Here is a 19,525-nt window from a genome sequence, read left to right on the forward strand (position 1 = left end):
TTCAATTTTTGCACATATGGTTGGTGTTAAAAATTACACGTCAAAATAATCAATATTGTAAGGCATAGGAACAGAACAAAACTATGTTACAAAGAGATAAATGAGAAAAAGTAACACTGCATGCAATTCTGGAGAGTGGTATTTTGTAATAAGTAAAAGCCATGTGTTTAGTTTAATAGCTATAAAGGGGGGACAGAGATCAGGGTAGATTAGTAAAAATGGGGAGGGAGGTGATAGGAAAATGTTATGTAAAGTAGTAGGGAGGGTAGGACAGCCAGGTGAAGATGAAGTGGTGATAGGTAAAGATATGACACAGATAGGGGTGGAGAAAAATAGCTAAGAATGATGTTCAGTCGGGGTATAGCACGAGTATGACAGGTGGCCTTTCCGGAAGATGCTTAAAGGAAGCATGATCAGTTACAGTTCTAACAGCCTGTGGAATAGAATTCCATTTTTTGGCAACACAGTAGCAGTAAATGGTATTTCCAAATGATTTTTAAAGTTTACAGATAGTGAGAAGTTGTTTATCATTAGAATGAAGTGGTCTGTTTGGGTGATAGGAAGAATACAGCTTAGTGCAGGACAAGCATGGGGTTTATAAATGATAATGCGGGCAGTAGCTAGCTGTAGTATGCAGTCTAGGTAGTGAGGTAGTTCAAGTCAGTTCTAACTTTTAAGGGCCATGCAGTGACATGTATCGCATTGTTTATTGGCAGAAAATTTAGCAACTTTTTTGTAGCATGTTTCAAATTTAGGTTTAACACATACCTACAAGTTAAGGATAGGGGTTCCATATACAAGTGAAGGAAGGAGGTAAGTGGTTTCCGGTTTTAGCAGAGTTAGTAATACAGTTTTGCCTATAAAGCATGCCAATTTGTTGGTGATTTTTTTTCATATTATTTTGAATATGGAGTTCAAATCTGAGGTTGTCATCAATTGTCTCACCAAGCAGTTTTGCATGGGATATAATTTCTCTATCTGTATTCTTAAGTGAGAAGACTTTGAAGCTGGACTTGTCCTTGAGATCTGCTTTGGGTAGGAAGAGTAGTTTTGTTTTTTGGGATTGTATAACAAATGGGCAATGTGAAGCCACTTTTCAGGCTTCTTGTGTGATTTCATGAAGATATACCTGTGTCAGGTGAGCATATCAGTGCGAATCATCAGCAGTATGAGTGATACTTAACTAGAAGAGGTACAGAGGTCATTAACAGAGTCTTTAGGTACAACACTGGTAACGGGTAGGTAAGGAGAGAAAGTATGTGGCCATCTAACAATCTGCTGTATCATCAGACAGGTAGCGTTTACACCACTTGTATGAAGGAGGGGACAGGCAGAAATGGAGCAGATGTTGAAGGAGTTTCCTATGAGAGACAATATTAAAGGCTTTGGACAGATCCAGAAATACAGAAGAGATATGTTTGCCAGAGTCCATTGTCTTGTTTGCATTATCTAAAAAGAATAATAGTGAAGTAGTTGTACTAAGTCCAGGGCAGAATCCATAATAAGTACTTGTTAAGAGCTGTTCTGAGAAGAGAAGGTGAAGAAGTTGATGTGGAAACATTTTTCTAGGATTTTTGGGAAAGGGGAAACGATTGCAATGGGATAAAAGTTAGACAACCGTAGAGTTTCCTCCCTTGTGCAGGGGGATGACACATGATTTTTTCCAAAAAGCTGGGACATAACATTCCTTTATAGATCTAATGATTAAGATATGGCTTCTGTTGCCATTGTGAGGCATTCAGGTGGGAGGCTGTTGGCAGCTGTGGGTCAAGGTTTAAGTAGAAATTTTTTATAGTAGAAACTGTTGCAGGTTTTAAGGTAAAGTTGTTAGCATTTGTAGCTCAGGATTGTCTGTATTCATATTTTCAGAGGTTAGTGTGGTAGTGGAGGGCGCAGCTAGTAAAACATTATTGGTTTGTGTAGGGAGGGTGATGTGCTGTTGGTGAGAGCAGCAATGCTCTCTATAAATTATTTATTAAACAATGCTATTTTGAAGGGGAAGCAAGTTTGAGAGGGATACACATCTTTTTTTAAGCCAAGATTGAGTAGTGTGCAAATAGAGAATCAGAATCTTTTTGGATCATTTTTATGATCTTTGTAGATTTGTTTTTCAGCTTTAGCCATTCCCTTCAAGCCTCGTCTCTAGTAGGGATAATGTTTTTGATGAGAAGATAGCTGGGTGGAGTGTTTTACTTCTACTCTTTTTATACATAAAGGGGTGAGATTATTAACAGTGTTTAATAAAAGGCATTAAAAGTTGTAACTGCATCATCTAATGGGAGAGTTTTTAGTAAAGACCATTTGAAGGATAATGTTGAAAAAGTCTTTTGTTAAATTTTGTGAGATTCCTGGTTGGTTTAAGTCAGAAATCGGTGGGTACCAGGGTGATGAGTTGTAAGTCTGTGTGTGCAAAAAAATGGTAATTTACATTAAAAAAAAAGACATGCTGTGCACGCAGTGATACTTCATTTGAAAGGCAAGGAAAATTAATAAGCAAATGCTAGAAAGCAAGTATTATAAGGAACGTTTGGTAGATCTCCCAAGAAAGACATGCAGACATTCAACAACCATGCTGAAACCAAAATTATAAAAACTGTAAAGGTTGCATCCTTCGGCCAAGAAAACAGGCAGTCTAATAAACAGTTATGATTATTGTCATCACATTTAAATATTAGGCTGCAAACCATTTGTCTACTAAAGATATAATCAGCATGGTAGTTTTTTTTCCTTTTAAACATCTTTATTAATTCATCACATTTTAAATAGTAACACAAGCATACATACATTTAATAAAAAAGAAAACAGACAGTAATGTTTTCCATTGTTAGTACACACATCTTCTTTTCAACAACTTTCATTCATCCTGCCTTCACTTAAACCTCACTTCTCCTCCAGAGCATGATTCTCCATGTACTGTTCTACCAATTCTAATCATTTCTATGAAATTTGCTCTTACCCCTTTCTAAAGATTCTATGTCCAGTCTTTTACATCCTTTACAATATTTGTTGCTTTAAATTGGTATTGGTTTAGATTCTGATTTCCACTTTCTTGCAACTGCGCTTTTCTCAGTCAATAGTATTACATTTAGTAAGGCATTATTTCTAGGCAGTTCAAGTCCTACAGGCCAGTGCAAAAGACTCACTTCCTTACTTAACAAACATTTTCTTCCCTAACATTTCAGAAAAAGTACTACAAGGAATTTTTAAAATCTGTTAACTGATTATGCTCCCAAAAAATATTCCCAATTGCTTCTCTTTCTTTATCTGCCTTTCTCCTCATATCAAGAAAAGATTTGAGAGGGAAATCTTGTGAAGAATACATGGGGTATTAAAGTGCAAATACTTCCATGTAGAAATTCTAATCCTTCTGAACTCTTTTGTACACTTGTGATCATACATGTTTTCCCTTTCTTCCTGCTGGACATTTCATCTCTATTCTCTTTTCCAAATCTTGTTTAACATCCTCTGGTTGACACCCTGCAATTACCATTTACTTAACACCCTACTAACTAGCCCTTTTAAAACAGCAGCTTCTGTTACAGACTCGACTAAAAATCCTGCCAACTCCTGTCTTTCAGTAACGTCATTATTCCTTTCTCTTTGTCAATAATATATCAATTCTTGATGGGGAAGGCAGTCTACAACATTCGATCCAAACTTCTGCTTAGCTTCACCCCATTCTATTACCCTTCCCTCCACAGATGTTTGATCCCAATAACGTGGTCTCTTAGCCAGTTTCCTCCAGTAAAGTTTAATCTTTAACATACGGTCTGTACCACTACTTGCAGTCATACCTATTTATTTTACATTTACTAACTAGGAAAGTCTGACTGGACACAAGTTCTTTTTCAGCAGAGGCCCAGGGAGAAAAGCTCCAGTTACAGCACTTTACTAATTCATTATATTGACAAGGATTACATATATTTACATACAAATAAAGCCTACAAAAAAATTAAGCTAAGATTATTCAGTGAGCTGGACCTCAGTAGAACCATACAGAATGATACATTATTACAGATACATAATTATCATCATTTGGAAGTGGGAGAGGAGATGTGGAAGAAAAGTGAAACTAGAGAAGTAAGACAAGTCTAACGAATGAAAATGAGGGAGGAGATTTGACTAGGGGTGAGCCAGAATAAAGATGGAGTAGTATAGCCTGGGGTGTCACAGTGGCAAACCCAGTTAGTTTGTAGGCGAGTTTTTAGAGATTTCGTGAAATGAGATAAGGATGTTGTGGCTGTTATGTTAGTGGGCAGAGAGTTCCACTTTGTAGCGATATAGTTAGAACAGAGGGAGGCCACTGCAGAGTTATTGGAATAGAGGGAGGCCCCTGCAAAGTTATTAGAATACAGCCACCTGCAGAGTTATTGGACTTAGTGACCTGAAGCAGCGGTTTGCTATTGGGAGTGTAGAACCCTAGTACTGGTATGAGAGTGTATTAGGTTTTGTAATGCAGGTTTTTTTCAGGGTAGTAGTATTTTATAGGTTAGTATGAGCTGGTTATAGAGAAGGAGAAGGGGGAGTTCAAGCCAGTTGAGCTGTTTAAGGACTGCGCAGTGGTGAGCTTTGTAGGAGCTATTGTTTGTGAATCGTGCAATTTTGTTAAAGCAGGTGTTAAGCTTGGATATTTCTGATTTTCTGAGATTGGTAAGGATGGGAGAGTCATATAGAAGTGTGGAGATGAGATGGATTTGTGCTTTTTTAACTCTGGTACTATTTGTGAGGAATGTTTTGTTTCTGTATAGTCCCCCCTCCCCCCAGTTTTTTGTGTACTTTCTTTATGGTGAGCGAGATGCGAGTATCATATGTCATGTTGCAGTCAATTTCTATGCCTAGGAGTGTGGTGTGTGTGACTGGAGAGATGGCTGTTTTGTTGTTAGGATAGTGAATGAGGGTGGAGGGGGGAGAAGAATGATTAGTAAGGCGGAAGATGAGAAGACTGGTTTTACTGGGGTTAAGTATTAATTGGGAGTTGGTAAGCCATTTTTCCACAGAGAGGAAGGAGGCCTGTGTTTGGGTTTGTAGTTCTTGGAGGGAAGGAGAAGAGCACATTAGTGTTGAGTCATCCGCATATTGGATGACCGAGTCTTCTCGAGTAGAAGTATGGAGGTGTATAGTGAAGATACAAAAGAGTAAAGGTCCAATGATGGAGCCTTGGGGACCTCCTAGAGTGACAGATTATAGAGGTGAGAGTTCTTGCCTCCAATTAACTGCTTGCTGCCTACCTGACAAGTAGCTTTGGAACCAAGACAAACCAATGCTCTGTGTCCCTGTTCCAAGTAGCTGACACACACACTCTTTGAGATTTGATTTTTACACAAACTAAGATTTAGTTTGGAAAGGAAGTTCATCAGCTTGTTGTGGTTGACCATATCAAAAGCCTTGGAGAGGTCAAGAAAGACTGCGGAGACATAGTTGCCATTATTTCTGTGGTTATTAACTGTGTGGGTGAATGACATAAGTGCAGTTGTGGTGCTGTGGTATGGCCTGAAGCAGTGTTGAGTGCTTGTGAGAAGGTTGCGAGTGTTGAGACAGTCCATGAGTCATGAGTGTACACATCTTTCTAATATTTTGGACAGAAGTGAGAGTATTGCTATGGGCCGATAGTTAACTCTTTAGAGTTACCCCCTTTGTGGAGAGGTATAATGTATGAAATTTTCCATATTTCAGGAACATTTTCGTATACTGAATGGTTGATAAGAATAGGCAGGGGATAGGCAAGGGCATCAGCAGCTATTTTCAGGAATTCTGCTGGCAGTTTGTTGGCAGATAAGGTGGTAGGTTTTAGTTTTTTTCAGTAGTTTCTTAATAAAACCTGTAGAGACAGGTTTGAGAGTTAAGCTTTCGATATTCTGATAAAATAACATGGGTAGCTGGTTCAGGGGTGGACAGTTTTGTGCATTAGCAAGAGCAAGAATGGATTTGGTGAAGAATTTGTTAAAAGCTACGCCAACATTGAGGGAGTTATCAGCTATGGTATGAGTGAGAGTTCCTGATTTTCCAGGATAGAGAATGTTATTAATGGCTGTCCAGAATTTTTTGGAGTTATATTGGTATTTGGTTTGTATATTATGGTAGTAGTTAATTTTATCTAACATATATTTTTTTATTACAGAGTTCAAGATACACCTGCTTGTCTGTATGTAAACTGGTTTTGCGCCAGGGGGCCCAGGCTTTACCTCTGGATTTCAGAAGAGACCTAGTCTCTTTACTCATTCAGGGGGCATGGTGGTTCTGAGAGGGGCTTGGGAGTCTAGGATGTCTAAGGAGCTAGAGTTCAAGTATTGTACAGCTTCGTTAAGGTTGAGGTTTTTAAGGGGAGATTTTAGCACATTAATAAAGGTAGCTTGGTTGAAGTTTTTACTGGTTCTTATAGTCTGGTAAATAGTGGGCTTTTCCTGAGAGGCACAATGTTGTATTACAAAAGTTGGGAGGTGGTCGCTTAGGCTGTCAGGGTGGCACCCAGACTGACTGATTAATGTTGGCCTAGTTGTCAGAATCCAGTCAAGTATTGACCGTCTTTTGGTGGATTTGTCGATTCTAGAAGGATATTGGATGACTTGGGAAAAACCACAGAGGCTGGTGAAGTTGGTGGGGGAGTAAGAGCTGGAGGTTAACCAATCGATGTTGAAGTCCCCCAAGATGATAGTTTCATGTTGGAGGTTCTCGGATGCCCAGTGAAGTAGGATCTCCAGTATGGCAGTGTTGTTCCCAGGAGGTAAACAGCAGCAGATTATAATGATACTTTTCTTGGGGTTAAGTATTAGCTTAGCCATTATAATGTCTGTATTGATTAAACTTGGTATGTCTATGTTTAAGTTTCCTACGTTAAGTTGGTTTTGAAATAGTAAAGTTACACCTCCACCTCTATTGGATGTATGATAATTACGTATGATATGATAGCCAAGTGGTAAAAATTAATTATTGGAGGTGCTGGGTTTAAGCCAGGTTTCAGTTAGTAATACTAGGTCGGGAGAATATAGGGCAATATTTGCATGAAGGTTGTGGTCTTTATTATTAATGCTTCTAACATTCATATGTAGTAGGAGCAAGTCATTGGGTTTTCTAGGAAGTTGGTATGATTTAAGATGTATTTCAGTTAGTTATCTGCATGCTGTCATCAACTGGGCTTGGATTAGGGTGAATTTCTCCACTTTGAGTCTGGCAGCAATGTCTACTTTGGTTTTGATAACATAAGCTACGTACTTGTCATATTTAAAAGCTAGATTATTGGAATGGTGAGTTTAATGGTATATGGATGGATGTGTGCATGTAAGATGGATGGGGAGATTGAGAGGTGGTGATATAGAGGTGGTCTTATGAGGTAGAACATTGGGGTGCATTGTGATAAGTGTTAATGTGAGTAAGTAGTAAGAGTTGTTAGTAGGATAGATGATGTGAAAATATGTGTGTGGAGCAGGGCTTGAGAGAATGATGTAAATGTAGGTTTAGCTATGTGTGCTGTTTGTTAGTAGTGGGTATTGGATATAACGGCTGGAGTGCAGTGACCGGGGGGAGGTGGGTGTGGTAAAATCATCTTGCATTCCTTGTGTTGGCATTGTTCTTAAAATATTTTTGGCTGCTTTATGAATATAATACACTCTCTACTTGGTTGATATTCTCCTTAAAGGAATTCCACCTAAAATTCTATTCTATCCTTTATTCTCAAACTACCCCACCCCTTCTTTTCTTACACTTTGATTTATAATCTGCTTGACTTAAGGTGTCCCCTCAAATCAGGCAATTCTAAACAACCTTGTTCTACTGGGAGAATTGATTTGTCCCACTTATCTCACCCAAAGTAGTACATGCAAATGGTCAGCTGTGATCAGTATACTACCCTGGTAAACAAATGTAAAAAATAAAATAAAACGTGACTTTTACCCTACAAAATAAGTTCCTTCAACTCCATTACCTTCTATAATTTCTCTGGTTAAAAAAAAAAATGTCTGACCTCTGCAGAAGACTAAGAGGCTGAAACTGCCATAACATAACCCCATTTAATCTATATACCTAAATACTTAACGTTCCCATAACTATGGGCATTGCTGAACTAATTCAAGTGAGATTACACAGTTGACCACTATGGCCTTTTAGTGTCACTCACTTTATATCCTGTAAAGACAGGGGTCTCAATGTTCCACAACACCAAAATGCCTATATCATTAATATTCTTGACTATGTGAATACCCTTATTTCCTTTGTTAATGACTCAAAATATAAAGCAATACACAGTTGGGAATGAAGACAGCCCTGCCTAGTTCCTCTGTTCAAAATCATGTCTTTAGAGAGGAACCCGGCCACCTTAATTCTTGCGTATAATCCTTCATATATCCTCCTTATTAACCTTGTTATTCTGTCAGAATTACCCTAGTCATAAAAACCCCGTTGACTCTACTGAATGTTTCTCTGCATCAAGATCCACAAACAATAGCAGTTTTCTTACACACACCTTTTTTTTTCTGGATCATTTACATTAATGTTATCAAATGTTTGCCTCCCCTCCACACTGATCCATATCTATTAACCATGGAAACACCACTGCTATTCTGTTAGCTAAAACGGACAATTTACTAACAAGGTTTAAAATTGTCATGGGTCTATATGAAGGTGGATATAAATGGCTTTTAAACTTATTTTTTTAAAAGCCACCAAAGTTTTATTTATTTGCCATTTGTTTACTGGAAAAGCCTGACTGGGTCATGAAGTACCCATTTTCAGCGGAGGCCCAGGGAGAAAAGCTCCAGATACATATGGTTTTCTTCCAAGATGACCTTTCTGGGACAAAAGCTCCAGATACATATGGTTTTCTTCCAAGATAAACTTTCTGGGAGAAAAGCTCCAGATACATATGGTTTTCTTCCAAGATGACCTTTGTCACTTTCTTCCCTCCTAACTTCATGATTTTCACAGGACTAACATCTGCTCCTGGAAAAATTCACTGCATTTACTACATTTCTTCCTGTCCTATACAATGAATTGTTGAGTCCCCATTTTCTTCACCTTGTCAATCAAATATTTCCAGGTGTGCCTTTTCTTGGTTTCTCAATTTCTTCATTTTATACAAATTTTCATAACTTCTCTGGAATACCTCTATATGATTTCTGGTTATTTTTCTTCTCATAGGTTCCCTAAGTTTGGCTACAACTCTTTCTACTTTCTTTTACCCATGATGTTGTGCTAAAAGGTTTGAGGCTCTACATGTATCATAACAGCAACCTTCTAAACTCATTTAACATTATTCAAATATTCCCATCATCCCGATAGACTGCAGCTGTTCCAATTCCGGTTGTGTGAGATTACCCTCCTTTTGAAATCCTTTAAACTGTCAACACAGCTAAGTAATTCTTATTGCTTCTCTCCCATTGTTCTTTTATTTTTTTTCTATGTTTCTAAACCCCACTTTCATTTTATCTCACACAATAGCTACCCCTTCTGAAATACTTTCCATCTCCTCATAACTACTCCAGAATCATACCCACTACTCATTGCTTAAATTCATTTCTATTAACACATAAGTAGAAAATACCACAAAATAAAAGTATCGGAACCACAGATGCACAGGATAAAACTTTGAGATAAATAACTTTTAAAATAAGAGTGCAAGTGTCTACTTTCGCCAGTATGGATTCATCAAGCTAAGTATCAATACGTTGTATACACCTGTCTTAAATAGGTATATTGATCATGTGATCTAGTGCACCTGTTGATTTAGTTGCCTTAGCATAGGTTTTAAAGAAACCATTCTGTTTAAGCCAGGTGGCATCTGCACTTTCAACCTTAAAAATCTACTTCATCTCTTCTTTTTCAGAGGCTTGTACGATCTCATCTCCATGCAGTTGTTCATGTTATGTACTTAAAATCATGAGTGTCATCCAGTTCCATCCTATGTTTATGTAAAAGCATTGGTGATGACCTTTCTATTAATATCAGATGTATGATTGCATATGTGCTCTTTTAATTTCCTGTTAGTCATGCAGACATAAAAGGCATAAACAATAAACAATCAATTACAACAGCACGATGCATACTTATTTATAATAAAAACACATGTTCAATACAAAAAATTGGGTGCAGATACTGATGGATTTTGAACGATGTTTCACAGTTATGAAATACTGTGCCTAAGCAACCAATTGTTGGTTATAAGAGATCATCAAATGTCAAGAACAAACTCTGTTATAAGGAACAATCCAAGGACTAAAGATATTTTTAAAGTGTAAAGAAAGGGACCTTTAAATGCAATAACTATGTCTATTGTTCATACATCTGAACTGACAAGTCCTTTTGACACCCAGTACATGGACGTGATTTTTAAAATTAATACATATGGTACCTGTGATATGCAAAATTTAGTTTATTTAGCTAGATGTACTCAGTGTCCTGCCTTTTACCTCCAACAGGTGCACTAGACCACATGATCCATATACCTATTTAAGACCGGCGTATACATCGTATTGATACTTAACCTGATGAAGCCATACTGGTGAAAGTGGACACTTGTGCTCTTATTTCAAAATTGTATTATTTGTCTCAAAGTTTTATCCCATGCAACCGTGATTCAGGTACTTTTATTTTGTACTACTGATTAATTGGAGTCCACCGGATTTATTGCAAAGCACTGTATTCTCGTAAAGTAGAAAATACCAGTGTCATTTTACATTACCCTGCATCTTTACACTAGTTTTTATTGGTGCATGATCTGAGAATGAGATTCAAAGCTTTCAATTAAATACACATGTGCAAGTGAAACATATCTATCCAATTTACCCAGTTACTGTATCTTGGGGAACAATGTGCAAATTATGTCAAAACACCTGCTACTAAATTAACTTCATCAAACACTTCTTCAAATATGTACCTTCTTTTGTTATATTTTCTCTTATAGGACTCCTTGACACGTCGTCTTTGTTGCAAATCAGTTTTCAGTCCCCACCTATGAGCTGAAAGCTTATTGTTACTCACAAAATTCACCAATGCTCCATAACAACAGTTTTAGCGGGATTATAAATGTGTGTCAGGGTTATCATACTCACTTACCAATAACCCTTATGTGCACAAGCAGATTCACAGGTTTTCACTAAATTTACAGCCAGAGGCATCCACAGTGAGGCTCAGACATATAACTAAACATTGGGGGGAAACTAAGTAGACTTTCTTCACAAATCCCTGGTGAAATTTTGAAATCACCTACCCAGTCAGGTTTAAAAGGTTGCTAGGGAAATGCTTTGCTTTATGGGCAAGAGCAGTCTATTGTAGAAACAGGGTACATGTAAGATTAGGCATCAGTCATGGATCCATGTCACATCATCGAATGCCCACAATACTGAAGAGCTAAATATCAAGCCTTTAATATCGATGCACAGAACATCGAAGCAGATGATTGGACAGCAACAGTGTTATATGAGAATGAAGGACGGAGGGAATTGGCCCTTCAGCCACTGTGATGTGATCTCTGAGTTGATATATATATATATATATAAGTAGCAGGGCAATGTGGATGCATGGGGGCGTGCCCCCCCCCCCACTGCAAAGATGCTTTCTTTTGCTGTTGTTGCTCCAATATTCTGTGTGTCGATATTAACACTTTGATTTTTAGTTGTTTGCTAATGTGGAGATTTGACAATGCCACACTATTTGGTGCTGTTGATGTGACAGTATATGTTAAAGTTTGTAGAATGGCCATTTCCTTTACCACTGGTTCTATTTAGGTAAAGGATTTCAGAGATTCTTGGGTCATTCATAGCAAAGGAAGCTAAGTAGATATCGCCCTCAAGAGTCTGTATGACAAAGAATACAGGAACAGAGCATTTAGTCTTTCCAGCTAAGGGTATTGAGACCCGAGATCTTTTTTGTGCAGAAACACGGATGTCTCAAGATGGTTTAGATACTTAGCAAGGCAGGTGCCAAAGTGTGCAAAACACTCAATTATGGAACCAGTAAGGAATAAATAAATTCAGACTATAACTTTTTTGGACACTGAAGAGACACCACAAAGAGCAAGGTAGAAGGGTTTTCTATGCAACACAGAGAAGTGATGTTCAATGGAGAGTTTTATGAATATATATACCCAAATTCCCAATGACTGTCAACTTTGTGGAATGCTACCTGTAATTTACCAAGTTCCCGATGACCGTCAACTTTAAGTGGAATGCTACCTGTAATTTACCACAGGAAACTATGCTGCATTTCCTGGTGTTGAGGAGAAGTCCCATTATTAATTCACCAAACAAATGTTTGGTCCAGCTCCTGCTGGAGAAACTTCAGTATTAGAATGGGATAGGACAACCACCCGCAGTTTACAATCAGCAAACTTGGTTAGCCAAAGTCCCTTGATATTGGGTTTTATGTCACTGAAATCTATATCAGAGAGGAGGGGTCCCAAGCCATAGCTCTACAGGACATCACTGGTGGAATTTTTCTCTCTAGAGCAAACCTTAATGGTATGGGTTCAATCAAACTATGCATTGGGTTAATGTTGAACTGGGAGACTGTCAAAGGATAATGCTGAAGGCATTGGCAAAGTCCACATAAATCATGTGGACTGCATTTCCATTATCCATGCCCTCAGTAACCCCTTCAATGAACTCAACCAGGATGAGCAGGGACAGTCTGTCTTTTCCAAAGGCAAACTTATGCATACCCAGGGATATAAGGTCACCTATATCTATGTTTATTAGTTCCACTATATTAGGTTTCGTAGCCTTGCAAATATTAGTGAAACTAACAGACTTATAATTCATAGGATTAGAAGGGCCACTTTTATATAAGGACATCACAACTGCATTCTCCATGCTTTCGGGACAATAGCCAGAGGAGAGACTCAGGCTGAAGAACTAAATGAAGGGCCTTATAAGCTCCTACTATTCTCTTTCTTCTTCCATCACTATTAGAGCCACTCTCACAATACGTATTATTACTCCCATTTTCCTTTATCTGTGATGCTCTGTTGGATTCCATCACTATTAGAGCCACTCTCACAATACGTATTATTACTCCCATTTTCCTTTATCTGTGATGCTCTGTTGGATTCCATCACTATTAGAGCCACTCTCAATACGTATTACTCCCATTTTCCTTTATCCGTGATGCTCTTTTGGATGCCCCTCATGAAATCATTTTTGTCAAATTCACATGCTCATTTCTAGCCATAGTGTCTCTTGTAACACTGCTATGTGTACCTTGCATTTCACAATATAATTCAATAACCTGTCTATACCAGCAAAGACATTTATATTCAATGTTAATATTGACCAAGCAACCATTCTGATAAAAAAGGTATTGCTTTCACATAGCTTATATAACATTTCTTTAATACGTTTCTAATATGCAGCTTACATGCTCACACTAAATGTCTCTCAGGCTTATCTATGAAGTTGCTTCTTCTCATCTCTATCTGAACCCATGTCACATTTTTTCCAAAGTTTTTCCTTCAAAAAAGTCAAGAAATAAAATAAATGTATTTTAAACCCTTCAACCCCAGCAAAAATATGAAACTATATACACTTTCCAAAAACAAAGTTTACCCTTTTAAGGAGGGGCAGTTGTCCTCAAATAACAGAAGCACCCATAGGCATTATCTATTCTAAAATTAGGATTATACATACTAATGTTCATGTTACAGCCTGTGTTCCCACTTGAGGCCAAAAGCTGCAATTGTCAACTCTCAACTGTAAAGAATATGGTGTTCACTTAACATCTTCGGCACGTACCATTCTATGGGATAGAACCTATCCTGGATGTTAAATGGCTCGTACCTCTATTTCTTTACTTTATCACAAGCATACATAGCAGTTACTGATAAACCACCAACTCACTTAAAAAAACAAACTCTACATACTATACTGAACTGCCTTACAATGCAACATACAATTTACATTATGTTTTTACATGATTAAGAACAAAACTTTTTTATATATCCTTACACAGTTGCTTCTTCAGTCCCTTCACTGTCCTTCTGAATGTTAATTTTTATGCTTGCGAGTCCACCCACCACTTTAAACAATGTCAGCAAACTTCATCTTTTCAGCTACTAGCTGCACAACCTAAATTAACCTGTCTAATCTATATCCAATAGGGGTGATGTTTTACATTTCTCCCATTTATTCACTAATTTTGCTTTGTTGCTGCTCTTCTTCCTACTCATCTTGGCTGCCCAGCAGCAGTCTCAGTTTCAAGTCCAAGATATTCCTGATTCTTCTACTCAGCTCCTGGGCTGCTGTTCTGCTCAAGCATTTTCCTCTGAAACAATGGAAAAAGCTTACTTGGCAATCTCTCTCTCTCTCTCCAAGGGTTTTTTTTTTTTTATTGTGATATGAATGAGAAGCAAAGCCCCCTTCAATTTGCTGTCTCTAAAAACAGCTGGATATACCAATCTGAATCTCACACCTGCCTCTTAAAATCCTCTGAGTGAAGGAATAAACTTATTTCTAGTCATCCTGGTGTACAGTAAATAATCATTTTTTTCACAAACACTCTACTGTCCCTAATTAATGCTTTTCCCCTCTGCCACAGTTTTGTAAGGAGTAGCTGTTTTTTGCTGACAGACTGCATCTTTACTAATACAGGTCTTGGCTTCTTTCTCATTGCCAGATTTGGAGTATACACAACACATGCCCTCCTATTATAAATCCTATTATGGAATACTAACGCCACAGTTGCTAAATTGGGCTTTCATAAAAATAATGCAATTGATTCCTCTCAGTTTCTGTGGTATAGCAGAAAAGATTATTTTTTTTTCTGGGTGCTCTGTTTTCTAACTTTTTCTGAAGTTGTTCTCTATTGAGAATCCTCACATTCAGTCTTTCCCTGATGTCAGCTTCTGATTTCTCCAGTATTATCAGCTCATCTGAATAGCTACTGAAAGCATCATCTATTGTTACCAGCCTTTTCACATTTCATTTTATATATTCCTCCAGTGTCTCATTTATTTTAAATACCCCCGAATGCATTTTTTTCCCTCTAAATTACTGGAAGCCATCTCCCGTACTAAAATTGAAACTTGAGCTGCAAGGTTCTTCCAGGCCAGAGTTTTTTCTTCTTCTTCTTTTCTGCTTGATTTACTCTTACTTTCTCCAGATTTCTTCCTTGTTGGCATCCAGGCATTGTAATGACTAGCCATCAACTGATGACACCTTTTACTTTTTTTTTTTTTTTTTTTTTAAACAACTTTTCAGTTTCCACAGACACAGCACTAACCAACCTGCTGTTTAATATACCACCAATCTTGGAATTCTCAGGGGTCTGGTTCTTTTTACGTAATCAGGGAAACTGCACTTGGTGTTGTTGGGTGATGCAAAAAGGTCACAGAAAGGCTTCTGCCAGCAACTGAATTGCATCTGCTCTGTATACATGTTCAAGGACCACTTGAAAGGCATCAGAATACATGTGTTGAACCTGTATGCTAGTAAGATGGCTCAACTGGTGACATGAGAATCTACTTGTCTGCTCCCATACTCTTGCATCCCCACATAAGGGTTACAATCTTATTCCCTGATGTTTGATGCACCATTTCATTGACACACTGTTCAAGTGTATGGCAAATGCACCCTGTGGAAGGGGGCCTGAATGCTAGGAAGACCACTCCCCTCATGTCCCATCGGATGTGTGCCCCAGAAAATAACCCCCACCACTACTACAAAGAAAATGCATCTGAGGTGACTGACTGATAAAAGGGGGCTGAAAATGGTCATTTCCTGAGTTTGGGGTAATGCAGGCATCAGTTACATGTTTGCAGCAATCTCTGGATATTCAGATTGGCTGTTCTAATGGAGATCTTTCAAATAAGGCTAGTGAGCTGTCAAGAGTCCACTGCAATACTCTCATGTAGAATTTGGCTAGAGGTACAATGACGGTTGTTGCTGAACCCTACTGCTTTCATTACAAAGGCTGCTGATGGAATGGGGGCTGCAGAAATCTGACAGAGGTGTGAACTGGAGGAATTCTGTCTACCAGAAAGCTGGCTATTTTCAATCTTCTGTCTAGATGGCATCCTATAATTGTCAGTGAATGTGATGTCTCTAGCTACAACTTTGCAGTGTACACTGTAATTCCCAAGGAGAGGCACAACTAAAATAATTGTTGCAGGAACTAGAGACTGTTTTGAAGTCAGGGCTATGAGACAGTTATCTGTGTACGGGAAGAATCTTACTCCCCAGAGCTTCATGTAAGTTTTAGGGCTGTAGTGTGGTCAAAGAACAGGGTCCTAAACTGATAACCCTCTCCAACCCAAAAGGAAAGGAACTTCCTGGACATCTATGTAATGTGTGTAAAAAGAAATCCTGGAGGTTCAAACATCACATCCAATCTGCTTCTTAACGACATATAAGTATACCGTGACCATCTGGAGCTTTGCTTCCACATACAGAATTTTAGGCCGCCGAGATCCTGTATTGCCCTGAAGTTTCTGCATCATTCCTGGAACTAAACAATAAGGAATAAACTCCAGGACCTCTCTGCTCTGGTGGGACCTCTTGGATGCCTCTAATTTTGCTACCTACTTCAGCTGAGGTGGACTATCTGGGTGGCATACTTCAGAATTTCACAAAATAAAATAGAACAGCTACTAGATATAATTTCCCTTATCCATCTGCCATGCGTAATGGCCAGCCATGTGAACTGGTGCAGGGACATACAGCTCCCAACTGCATTCAGAGACGGAAAGTTAGGAAAGCCCTCATGAGTGCTGTTTTGGGCTTACTGACAGACCATTATGGAACTCCTGATTCTGTGGGTCAGTCTGCCTATATGACGGAATCCGCAGGGGAAAAAAAACACACTGCCTCTGGAGTTCCTGTGAAAGTGCTGTTCCTACTGCAGCTGTCGGGACTTATTAAACCAGGTATTCTTAGCTTCCTTCTGATTCCTGGCATATGTTCTCTTGACAGCACTGAATTGGACTCCAAATGCCATGAACATTTTCAACTCATGTTTACTCTTAAGCAACTTCTTCACCTGAAGTTCAAAAGGAGGTGGGCACCATCATATGTGGTGCTGCCAAAGGGCACCTTGAAGTGGTCCATGAATCCAGACACACTGAGCCAGTCCTTCCTCTTCATGGATACGCCTGTTTTGACTGCTTTCACTGCTCCATCCACCACAATGAAATGTCCTCATGGACAACAATGTAAGAGAGTAGAAATATATCACACGTGGTTCTATATGTGCAGATCACTCTGTGGTAATTTTTTCCAGTGTTTCTAGGGTATTTTCTGCTAGGTCTCAATGAAACCTTATCACATGTGCAGTTTAAGGCTCTAATAGAAAAAGTACTTGGTGCATAGACTTACTTTCCCAATCAATCCATCATGGTGAAATCCTTATCTGGAACAATACCCCTCTCTTGGTGAAGGCCAACAATACCATAAAATCAACAAGGAGTGCATTATCCCAGTGCAACCTGTCCTTGGGAGGTTTGAGGACATGTCCAGTTTCAACAGGACTGCCACGGCAACATCCTACTGTTGCCATTCTCTCTGTACACCCAACTCAACTCGTCTGCGAGAGGGACTATACATGATGTAGGTAGGAAAATTCATCAAGCTTCGAACAGTATCTTCTTCAGTGTAGGTGGGGGGAGTCTATGTGGCATAATCTTGTCTGCACCATCAGTTCAAGGATTTCCCAAACTTAGAGTCTTCAGGAAGGTATGGTGGGTAAGCCTCCCAAATTTGTCAAGATCTGTGTTTAGATTGGGCGACTCTGATGAGAAGTCTAAATGCCTCCTCTTGCATGTCCTCTCTTTTAGCATGCTTGCAAGAGACTCATCTGACCATCTGAGACAGAAATGTTCTCCAGGCCTCCTGGGGTCTCATGTGGATCTTTGGTGCAGAGTCCTACCTGGACAGGAATTAAAAGTTCAACGTCCCTGAGTGGACAGTGTCACAGGGTGGAGTTGATATGGACAAGTCCCTGCTCTAATGCTGATAACCTTACTACCATGTTGGTGCCCAGAGCTGAAACCACTGGCATGGAGGAAAACTGTACTTCAATCATTACTGCTACTGGGCTAGATGCCACAGCAATGGAATCTATCTCTTGCAGGCTGGGCATAGTGCAAACGACGACTTCAGAACAGAGGGCTCGAATGCCAGTGGTGTCAACACCATTAACTGCATACAGGGTATCCAACTGGACACATTGTAGAGCCATCAACACCAATGACCTGTGGTCTAATGGCTCTCGGCAGAGATGGTGCTGGTGTCAAGGCCATCAGTGCCAAGTGTCAACATCATGGAATAAATACTCTCAATGCCAATGAGAATATCATGGTTGCAACATAAAATTCCTGATACTCCCATTGCCAAAACCAGGTCCTGGGAGCTCAATGAAAACTAATCACACAAATTTATTTATTAAATATTTACATTTGTTTCCTGGGAAAGTCCGACTGGGCCAGAAGCCCATTTTCGGTGGAGGCCTGGGAAGAAAAGCTCCACAGAAATATAAGCAAAATACACTAATTATATTGTAAAACAGTATACATACAATAAGATGGAGAATACACATCTACACAAATAAAAGAAACAAATACATGTTCATCTGGAACTAAATGTGGACAAGAAATGTACTGGATGTGTATTGTGTACTGTTCTTCTGTATCCAATATCGCCCTCTTCTCCCTATGAACCGCAGTGTCTGAACACTTGACTACTCTCATGCTTCAGGTTTGCTATCACCTTAGTGCACATTTTCTGCGCTCTCAATTTCCACATTACTCTTTAAAAGGAAGTTAAACAAAATCTAGTTGTCCAAATGAGAATGGCAATGGTGACAGCAGTCACCATCACTCCGAATGCCTCCAGTGGTCTACTTACCCATCTCATATTATGACTCTTCTAGTATTTCCACAGGTAAATACCATTCCTATCATCTTTCGCTGAGCAATGTTTGGACCATAGTTCATTCCATTTACTTCTTTACTTGTTTGAATTCAATTTAATTCAAAGAAAATGATTATTAGTCAAGTCCTTGGAGACCAGGTGGCCTCTTTTCAAAGCACAAGAAAGTTCAGCAGTACGTTTAACCGTCACAAAGTTATATCCAGATTACAGTTCACAACGAACAGATCTTCATTACATGATTATATTCATTAGCATTTTGTTTTATTTTTACAGTGCCATGCCCCAACTCCACAAAGCCAACATACATGTAGAGCTGGTCACTTTCAAGGTCAGCAGTCAGAACTAGACAAACCACTTCAATGTAGTCTACAGTCTTTGTTTTCAAACTGTGGTGCTGGTATCATTATACTTCAGTGGCAAATATTTTTAAAATCAAAATCACTCTGAAAATGTAACACAAAAAGGACATGTAAAAATCCTGTAGCAAGAACACCACCTTTAGTGCTCACTGAAGATTTCACTACACAGTTTGGTTGACCGTTGACATAAGCAAGATCAGAGTAAAGGAAAGTAGAGAGAGAAACGCACTTCAGTGGAAAAAGTGGGACAGCAAACACACCCAACACACAGCAGCTTTTAGCTGGAAGTTTAAAGGCAAAGCCACCACCAGATTAACAGAG

At 38.9% G+C, this 19,525-nt stretch overlaps 1 protein-coding gene across 1 annotated transcript in view; it reads right to left on the reverse strand.

Annotated features, from left to right (window-relative positions):
* Positions 1-19,525, reverse strand: part of RALGPS2 (Ral GEF with PH domain and SH3 binding motif 2) — a 2,773,917-nt gene that overhangs the window by 453,242 nt on the left and 2,301,150 nt on the right. The window lies entirely within an intron of this gene.

The sequence above is a fragment of the Protopterus annectens genome, chromosome 10.part0 (assembly GCF_019279795.1).
Source record: "Protopterus annectens isolate FY-2018-M chromosome 10.part0, PAN1.0, whole genome shotgun sequence".
NCBI lineage: Eukaryota > Metazoa > Chordata > Ceratodontiformes > Protopteridae > Protopterus > Protopterus annectens.